This window comes from Pteropus alecto, unplaced genomic scaffold, assembly GCF_000325575.1.
Source record: "Pteropus alecto unplaced genomic scaffold, ASM32557v1 scaffold7, whole genome shotgun sequence".
NCBI classification, from domain to species: Eukaryota; Metazoa; Chordata; class Mammalia; order Chiroptera; family Pteropodidae; genus Pteropus; species Pteropus alecto.
This window is the reverse complement of record NW_006494614.1, coordinates 62,225,927-62,236,072: the sequence shown is the minus strand read 5'-3', so window position 1 is coordinate 62,236,072 and position 10,146 is coordinate 62,225,927. Positions and strand designations below refer to the sequence as shown.

General features: G+C 44.5%; 1 long non-coding RNA gene and 1 pseudogene across 1 annotated transcript in view; both read left to right on the top strand.

Moving 5' to 3' along the window:
- The window catches only part of LOC112474593, a 27,717-nt gene extending 20,167 nt beyond the window's left edge, over positions 1-7,550 (top strand). The window contains exon 3 of the long non-coding RNA XR_003044450.1: positions 6,662-7,550. This is a non-coding gene — a long non-coding RNA (uncharacterized LOC112474593). The remainder of the gene's footprint in view (positions 1-6,661) is intronic.
- LOC112474812 lies at positions 6,387-6,505 on the top strand (annotated as a pseudogene).
- Positions 7,551-10,146: the final 2,596 nt, after the last annotated feature.

The following is a 10,146-nucleotide window of genomic DNA, read 5'->3' as shown; positions in this document are numbered from 1 at the left end:
AAACTATTTGCGAAGAATTGTGTGACGGCTTCAATCAACACGTTTAAGGATTGCTCGGTCCCAAACAACAGTACTTTGATTTTGCTTTTCAAAATCAGTAAAGAGATTTCCCACCAGAGCAGAAATGAAGAGATTCCTGTGCTCTGGGGCTTCTGGGTTTAATACAGTGTGTCTCTGAAAGGTTTCTACAAACATTCCACAAATGCTTTTGGATGCGCTCATTCTTTTTGAGTACATTATTCAATTTTAGATCAATTCACTTTGGGAGGAAAGATCTCCATTAGTGCTTTATTAACCCTTGAATGTCAGCTTCTAGTTGAGCCATCTCCTGCTCACTCACAGGAGGGCTTGGGAGAAGATCTGGCCATCGGTTCCCCCTATGACGTGTGTGTGTGTGTGTGTGTGTGTCGGGTAGGGGGCTGGTGGTGTTCTCCAGGGGATTGTTCAGCCTGTCTGGTAACTACTGTATAATCCTGGTAATGTAGGGAGGAGGCAAGAGAATTAAAAATGTTAATCAAGTCACAAGCAGAGACTGCAAAATGCTGATCAGCCAGACGTACTCCCTTTAGCAGCCAATCCAGATCACTTGTGTGTGGAGTTATGAATAGTTATTAATCTTTATAATTCCTCCCTGAACTTTGCTGGATCTTCAGAGAGAGAGGGTAAGAGGGTTTTATAGTTTAAAAGTTCAGCTGCTAGCCAGGGGACATGTATTCTTGTGGTGGGGGAAGGAGGGTGGGGAGCAGGATACATCCAAAAGGGAAATTGCATATGACTATCTGAAGCTCGTAAGGACTATTTATCTAGTCCTGGACAATAGGAGAAATCAAAGGCGACAGCAAAACGAGCCTTTCTGCTTCCTGGCTGCTTGTACTAAATTCGCTTTCTGACTTTCAGCATTTATATAAATTACCTAGATGCCTTTAACTTGGAAGTTAGGCCTTAATGCCCTCTGTAAGTCTTGTAAAGGAAGGGAAGTTAAAACAGGTAGCTGGGAGTTTAAAGCGTTTTCTAGGGAGGTTGGAGGATTCTTAGGACTTAAAATCTGCCAATTCCGAGGAGACAAAACTAGGTTTTTTGGGGTAGGGGTTGTTTTCCCAGAGTGAAAAAAGGCAACTATCATGTTAATAAAGTATTTAATTTGAACCCCCTCCCCAAACAAATATATAAACAAACAAACAAACCAGAGGCCCAGAGATTCAAAAGATCTGGAGGCTCAGAGACAGGGAGGTGGGGGTACAGGAGAAGTATATGTGGGAGGAGGAGAATTTACGTCATATTCATTCTTTAGTTTTTGCTCTAAGTGTAACTTCTGTTATTTTATTTTATTAAGGGCATCTTTTAAACTAGCCGTTATGCTTCTTTGTGTTCTCTTTTCAATCTGAAATTCCCATAAATACCAATAAGGCTTATTATGAGAACTTTCAAAAATTTGGTTTAAATATAGGAGTTTCTCCAACTCAAAAGATCCGTCTTCTGGCCATTGATGCATAGGATCTTTGTCAAGATACTTATTCTAATAGCCACTCGTTACGATAAGCCTTTTAATAGAAAGACCCAGAGGTAACTTCCCGGGCTTAGAGTGAATCTTTGCCATAGATGCTTAAGGAATGGGCTCTGGTGGGCTAAAGATAACATCCTGACCTAAGTTACATTTCAGCTCCTGAGCCCTAACGTCGAATGACCCCCTGGCTACTTTCTCATGAAACCAGACAGAGGGACACTGGAACTGACTTTAGAACTGTCCTCAAGATGAAGAAATGATTTATTACTTATTTCACCTTCGACCAATCAGTTCTCAGTGTGACCCCGAACCCCTTAACCCATGGTGTCTTGTGATTTTGCTCTATATCATCGTTAATCTATATGCCATTGGGGAGTTTAGGCTTTTGATCATTAGTTTCTCATTCTCCTGGGCGGCGCCATTCATAATAAAGTAGCCAATCTTTCTCCACTGCAGTTCTCTGTATTTAATATTTGGCTCTGCTAGTTCCAGGTGGATAAACTCTCTGTTCAGTAACACTACTGCAATGAGATTTTCTTTTTTTTTTTCTTTTTTTTTTTTAGCGTTAACAAATAACGACAAAGGCCCTTTATGGTCTTGGGCCACTTATGACAAACTTCCCTGAGATCTGGCACAGCAGGACAAAGAGACACTTTGAAACCTAATCTATTCAACTGCTCACCAAGTGCATCCTGTAAGTGCACCTACCAGATGGTGGAGACCAGAGAAAATATTTTCACTGGTCACAAAGCCAAGCTCTTAGGACATAAAATAAGATGGAAGGAAAACCTCATTCAGTTTTTATAGAGGGACCTACAGCAAAGTTTGAACAGATGCTGGTCTGGAGAGAACCACTTCGTTCCCCAGCCTATGTGGCTGGCTCAGATAATTGGCTTACAGGGAGTCTATGCCTGTATCCTATCCCGATGGTATTTCCTTCTTATGACAAATGATACAAAAGACATAGACACAGGGGGAGGAGGTAAGACCGTTTTGGGGAGAAAAAAAATCAATAAAGAAAACTCAAGGGTCCTGAGCCCAAGAAGCTAGCTTGCAAATATCTTCTCCTGCCAATCTAAATTTAGAAGAGAGAAAAAGGACTCTCATCATTTCTGACTTCTACAGTCATTTCTCTTCCACAGAAAGAGACCAGAGAGGTTGTCAGGCAAATGAAAACAATACTCTCAGCGGCAAGTAGTTCCAAAAGCCAGCAGTGTTCCAGCCAGTGATGCTCCTGGCCGGCTTGACAAATTGTTGGGAGCCAGGGAAACTTGCCCCTTTGTTTCTTCTGGCTAGTCGAATAATTCATATAACATACAACAGGTTAACAGGAGAAAATCAAATTTTTAATATGTGTGAATGGGGTGGGGGTGGGGTTTACATAAGCATGAAAGTTCCAAAGACAGCTAGGCGACATTGGGTATATATGACAGTTTGGACAACCATTGGGAATATGGGACAGTTTGAACAATGGAAAAAAGAGGGAACAGGGTCTTAGAAGTGACAATGGGGGATTTACAGCTACTTGAAGAAGAGCTGAACACACACGACAGGTAAATTTTTGCTGGGCAATTCAAAAACAATGAGACACAGAGAGTCATCTAGTAAATATGCTTAACTAATGCTGGGATGAAAATGCTTCAGGTGGTCACGCCAAGGTTCCCTTTCTGAAGCTGGTTTTTCTGACTCTCTTTAAGAAAAAGGGGAAGTAAAAAACTCTTCTTGAATTTGTTGAGCTTCAACTGATTTCAGTTCAAAATAATCTGAATGCCAGGGTGGCACATTCCGGGGACACTCACTCCCGACCCCCACACTATGCGCACACATCTGCTCCGAAATAGAACCTAATTTCGGATATTGCTAAGGGCGGTCCCACCTTTGCAAGCATGCAGACAGGAAAAACAGCTGAGCACAATAAAAGCACAGCCTCTTAAAACAAATTTCCAGGAAGAAAAAGGACACTTGCTATGTGAAAAGAACATAAACATTTCTCCCATATGGCTGAGAACAAACCTAGCAGGGCAGGGCAGCGAGCTTCCACATCAATGAAGGATTTATCAGGTACGCATTTTCCTGGGGAAAAGAATGAGTTCAAAAGAAGAGCAGGGATCTGATAGGGCTATAAATACTCGGGCCATCGCTCTTGAATTTTGCAGGGTGATTAAATCCACAACCTTGAGCATCAAGAAAACTCATACTGTAAAAGCAAGCAAAGAATTGTCTAAGTTCCTTCCTTTCCAACTCTCTGCCACCTTGCTGCTCTATTGTGGTTGCTTCAAAGGAGACAGAATAGTAACATGTTAACCTAGTTGGGCAAGCTGTGAAACTTTCTGCTTTGGCACTCTGTGAGATATTGTATCTGCCTTATCTCATTTAAACCTCAAACGAGTACTACTACTTCCCATTGTACAGACGTGGAAACTGAGGCATAGGTTGACACACAGTCACACTGCTAGAGCTTCCTTCTAAAGCCAGGCCACTAGCCACTCTGCATGCATTAAAGTAAGTGCAATTCTGAGTCAGCTGTAAAAGCAGGGTCACCGAAGAGTATGGAAAAATAAAGAAAACGCCATTGAAAGTGGGGTCCTCTGAAGAGGGAGCTCTCAAGCATGTAGCTTCTATTGCAGCTCAATTTACAAACTGGGACAAGAAGTTTACTTCACATACCCTGGCAAGAGGTAGGAAGATTTTTCTCCTATCCCAGCAACAGCCCAGCCAATGGGAAACCATCACACTCAGCCAATGAGAAGCCACCGCCACCCTGAACTCTTGCTCTCCTCCAATGGACTTTGCTCATACCCACCCTTCCCTTCTTCCCCATTTTTTCTGTTAAATAATGCTTCCCTCCTTTGTTCTGTGGACTTGCCTGTGGTTCGTCTCAGTATGCCTGAATTGCATTCATGAATTGCTACTCCCAAATACATTTTTTTTGTTGTTGTTGTTGGTAAAATAACCAGCTATTTTATTTTCAAGGCTGACAAGTACAGTGCAGGGTGGGAGGCAAGTCTTTTAAACTCTGTAAGGTAAAGCGATCCCACTGTCTGAGCAAAAGGTCTGTCTGCAAAGAAGAAAATCACTCTAAATGTGTGTCTTGTAACTTCTATTTACCTATAGAAACAATGGGCTTGCTTTAAGTGAAACACACCTGGTCGTGACTTTCCTTGGGAACTTTTGTGAAACCCAGTTAATCCACTTCTGCTGATAAAAAAATTTCAAGGCCATTCAACTCACCCTGGGCAAGGGGGCCAAACTCTTTCTTTCCCAAAGCCAAAAACATCAGACTCTGCCCCTCCCTACAAACTGCAGTCCAAAGGGAGACTTTACATAGAATTCTACTTTCCCCAAGGAAGAGACACAAACCAGGGTGAGGAGAGTAATGTCCAGCTCGGATGGAAAGGGAGGCAGAACCACGAAGCGGCCCATGTGTCCTGTGGGTAAATTCTTTCGGATTAACAATGTAAAGGGAGCATATACTCTTAGAAATTTTAGAAACAACAGGGAAATATAAAAATGAAAAAAGTCATACAGTAAGTCCTCACTTAACGTAGTAGATAGGTTCTGTGACTTGAAGCAAAACCCACTTCACTGTAAGCTAATTGAGATAAACAAGAGTTAAAGTTCCTACAGCATCTCATGGATGTTGTAACGAAACAATGTTATTGGAGGACCTGCCGTATGTAACCCACCTCCCCCTGGAGACAGCTGCTATTACCATTTTGGGATATATTTAACCAATTTTGCAGCCATTTTATAGACACTGTTATGATCATCAGTGGCTACTATTTATTAAGTCCTTCTTTTGTGATAGATGCTGTTCTAAGTGCTTTACACTTATTAGTTCATTTGTAGTAGGTGCTACTATTCTCACTTTATAGCATGCAGAACCGAGGCCTAGGGAGGGGTAGGGTTTGCTCAAGTCCCTGCAGCTGGTGTGCAGCGGGGCCCAGGTGAGAACTCAGGAATTCTGACTCCAAGCCCACAGGTTTATACTGCTGACATGGAATCCCCCTCCCCATTTCCTTTACCACCCGCCCCCCAGTTTTATTGAGATATATAGTTTGTTACCGGTGCTTAGATGTCTGTGTTGTATACAGTCCAGGGCTCCGTCCTTGGATCCCCCATGAAAGATTTGGATGGAGGTCCGATGCTCAGAGAAGAGAAACAGCAGGCAAAGAGTAGCAAGTAGAAGTGATTTATTAGGCAGAGTACACTTGGGAGAAATCCAAGTGGGCACATCAACAGAGGAATGAGGGAGGGCCCTGGGAAGTTGAGGATCGGGGTTTATATGGGCCATCCGGTTTCTTTATTCTCCTTCTGTCCCTCCCATCTTGAATGATATGACTTCCCCATGCCTTTCTCTGAACCTCGTACTCCTGGCCTGGGCATGTGTGGTGTGTGCCCGTAGATGGGAAGTCCTACGCCTCTGCCGTGGGGATTTTGAGGGTAGGCATATGCTCAGTTAACTACTTTTGCCCATACTGGTTGAGTACCCCCAGAGTAAGTACATATAGTTGTTATCTGTAGTTAACTAACTATGGGGGGAACAAGGGAGGTGTCAGAAGTGCCAGGTGTCTTGCTTCCTATCTGGCTTCTGACCATGGGAAAACAAGGGAGTCATCTGAAGCCATCAGGTGTCCTGTTATATACATTTTACTGCTAGACTTGTCTTGGGGCCTCGTTAACCCCTTAATGTCATTTTCCTCCAGCTCATGTCTACCTACTCTACCGAATTAACATATTGTATTAGTTTAACGTGTACAACATAAGGATTTGATATTTGTATACATTACAAAATAATCACCACGATGTCTACTTAACATCCATCACTTCGCATAGTTACCAATTTTTTCTTGCGACGAGAACTTTTAAAATATGCCCTCTTATCTACGGCCATGCTGCCCTGAACGCGCCCAATCCCATCTGATCTCAGAAGTTAAGCAAGGTTGGGCCTGGTTAGTGCTTGGATGGGAGACCACTTGGTAATACCGGGTGCTGTAGGAAAATAAAACGAAACGAAATGAAATGAAATAAAACATACTCTTTTAACAACTTTCAAATACACACTGCAGTATTGTTAACAGTTATTCCCAGGACTTATGAATTTTGTAACTGGGAGTTTGTACCTTTTGACTGACTTCACCATTTTCTCTCTCTCAGTTTTCTACAGCCCACATTTTGTCATCAGGATCTGAAAATCACTGAAGGTTTGGAGATTACAGATGAGAGTTCAGAAAGTGGACAGAAAAAGCTTGAAGGGCAGCTATTATATTGGCCTGATGTCCAACCTGTCTTCCGGCAGCTGGAGAGCCAAAGATGGCCTTACAGCCTCTGAGACGCCAAACAGGAAAAAAGGCTTACTAAAAGGGGTTATAACCTACAACTCCTACAAGAGATGCAGCTCTGCCAGGCTGAAGCTCCATGTGCATTTTCCTCCAGGGCGGTTCATCTTATACGAGGCCAATCCTCCCTGTTCCAAGAGGGTACATTCTCCCCCAGAAGAGGCAGTGGCCTCGAAGCCAAGTTACGCCTTCACCTGAGCAAGATGAACTGCCTTTTCTTCCAAAATGGTAGTTTCCCATATCTCAAAAAATGGACATGGAGTCCCAGCTCCACCACAGCGCCCCAAGAATCCTCCAAACGGGAACTTAGAATATTATACCCTATTATTTTGTTCATGATATATCATGAACATGTTTTTCCAGAAAAGATTCTTTCGCACTTTGATTTTTAATGATTATACTGTATTCTACCATGTGGATATAACAACTTTCACCAAAGCCAATCTGTTGGACATTTGGTTTATTTCCAACATTGGCTATTATAAGCTATAATAAATAACCATGTAGCCAAAACCACAGCATATTCCTTATTTTCTTAGAGAAATTCCTAGAAGTGGAATTACTGGCCAGATAGGACAGACAGTTTTTAGGCTCTTGACAGAAACTCCCAAACTCCCCACTACAGAACTGTTTGCGATATTCTCTGCACCAGCCCTGGTGAGAATAAATGGCACAACTTTTAATGAATTACTAGCTAGCTCTTGAAAGACCACTGTTGAGTGAGCGGTTGATTTGAACGTTTAAGAACAAAAAGCTCCTTAATGATTCTACCAGTAGATGGCACTCTTTGCTAAGATAAGTCAGATTTCAGGTAAAGCATTTCAGGGACTATTCAATTTGCATCAGGGAAACCAGATATATACAAACAAAACAAATGTGCAAGAGGAAATCTAGGACTTTATATGAATACTAACCGACATTAGTGGCACAACAGTGGGATCTCGGGATCCCGCGGGATCTTGAAAACACTCCTGGGATGTTGCTGCCCTTCCAGCCATTAAGGTCTCCTACAGCTTCTCAAGAACCCTGCGTGGGAGACACCTACATTCCATGTGCGCGTGCATTCTTTCCTCCTCCCTTGTTAATTCTCACTCCTGGAAAGCAGGATTGGACCGGCCTGGTTCCTTCTGACCAGCTCTCTGGGTCCTTGGCTGATCGTGGCTGTAATTTTACACTTCCATGTGCGATATTGATCATCTCTCCCTGTTGCTGGAGGTGCCGTTCCCTGTCAGGTGCCTGGAGCCCAGGGTCGTGGCCAGCGCAAGGAACACATCCTGTAGGTGTTGGCTGCATGAATCCAGGCCAAAGTGTTTGGGACCTCACCTTAGAGCTTTGCCAAATGATCCCCTTCCTTGCAAAACTGAAATCTGTCCTGAGATTGTCAAGTCTTAACTGCTATAAATGACAGAAACTTAACACTCTAGAGGTGAATAAACCACAGGAAGAAGGATGGGAGAATGACTAAAAGTACACATAGGTTCAGGGGTCGTCATTCAGGATGTGGTTTCAGTTCACTTACTGGTGAAAGTTACATCACTCTGCTTAGCCTCAGTTTCCTTATCTGCAAAACGGCTCTAATAATTGTTGTGGCGCGATCAATTCTAAGACCCACGGAGCCAATTGAGATGAATTGTGAGCCTTTATTAGCCAGCCGGCGACTGACTCTCTACCACGCAGGGTCAGAGGAGATCAGCCCCGAGCTTCCAGAGGAGGCAGCTTATAAAGCTTAAGACCATATCTTGGTGGTCTTCTGAACAAGCAAGCAGGCAGATTACAGAAATCAAATGTTGGCTGTAAACGTCTTACACAAAGACAAATGTTTCTGGGGAACTCTTAGATCAAACAGGGCCTAGCAGGCAATTTTGTTATCTGCATCCTGGTGGCTGTCAGTGCTTACCTGGGAGCTGGTGCCGGAAGATATCACTTCCCTGTGACTGATTTATTGGGAAGTTTTTCACTCCTACAATAATAGCACCTGCTCTCTTAAATAAGAATTTGCACTCCAAGGGCTCGGCATAGTCCCTCATACCCAATAAGAGCTCTGTAAGTTTGCTTGGTCATTGCAGTCCAGTCTCCTGCAAAGTAGCACCCTCCAAAAGGACACTGGGAAGAACAACAATGGAGTGATTTGCTATTACCCCAAACCACTAATTAAGACATTTTGCAAGTTAGTATTTCTGTTGTGTGACCTGGCTGCCAATTATTTCAATCCGTTCTAACATTGCAGAAGAAAGCCTGGCATGCTAGTGGGTGGGGGTGAGGGGTTCTATGGCCGGGCAGGGAGCGGGGTGGTGGTGGTGGTGCGGAGTGCAGAAGGTCCAGAATGACATGCCTTGGCTATACTCCCCAAGGCAAGACTCTTTTACGTTTTTTCCATGTTCACATATCAGTTTAATCAGCAAGTATTTTGGATTCTTTCTTGTTTCCAGGCCTGGGGTAACTGGTCATCCTGCACTCCCTCTCTTATTTCTGACCACTATCTCTAGCTACCTGGCCACCCTTCTTACCTCAGGCACCTTTCATGTTCTTCAAGAATAAGAGGTTAAAGCCCCTTCACCTGCAGCTGCCTTTGAATTCCCAAGCTAGATTTGAAGGCTGGGATTCTCAGGGTGCTCTTTCAGGAAATCCCCCGTTTTGTCAATTTAACTTAGCTTATGCAAATTCCTGGTTTCTCAAAGCCTGTTTCACTGCTTCCTTGAATGTAGCTCTAGCAAGTTTTCCCTTGGGATAAAACAGGAATTTCTGAGCCCAGGAATGAGCTCAGAATGTGGCTAAGGCGCTTCCCCTTCTCTGAGCTCGGGCTCACTAAGCCCTTTGATTCAGTACCCCGGGCCCCAGCTGGATCACCCAAGAGGGGCCGTTTTGATCCTCTTCATACCTCCCAGCTCCCCGGATGAGCAGACTGTGGGGACCCTACCACCTCAGCCCATCTGGGACTGAAGCCCGCGTCCACTGGGTCTTAGGCCCACCAGGTGGCAGACAGGCCTTCTCTGAGGCCGCCCCAAAGTCACCCTTTCCAGCGCTGTAGCTCCCGGCCGGCCCCGCTACAAAGCCTACTCTCAGCCAGGGTTGCGTTCGGGCCCACACGGGCGGCGGGGTCCCCGATTATGCGTTCAGGGCCACCGCGGACGTAGGGCTGGGGAGACAAGAGAGCTGGTGAGGAAGGCGCGGGGCCATCGCTCCACCCTCTCAGTACCACGCGGGCCCGGGAGGTCCTACAGGGTGGGTAAGAAGAGGTCAGGAACCTGCACGTGCGCCGAGGCCCTGGGCTAGGGGGCGGGGCCTGGTGGGCAGGGCCTGGTG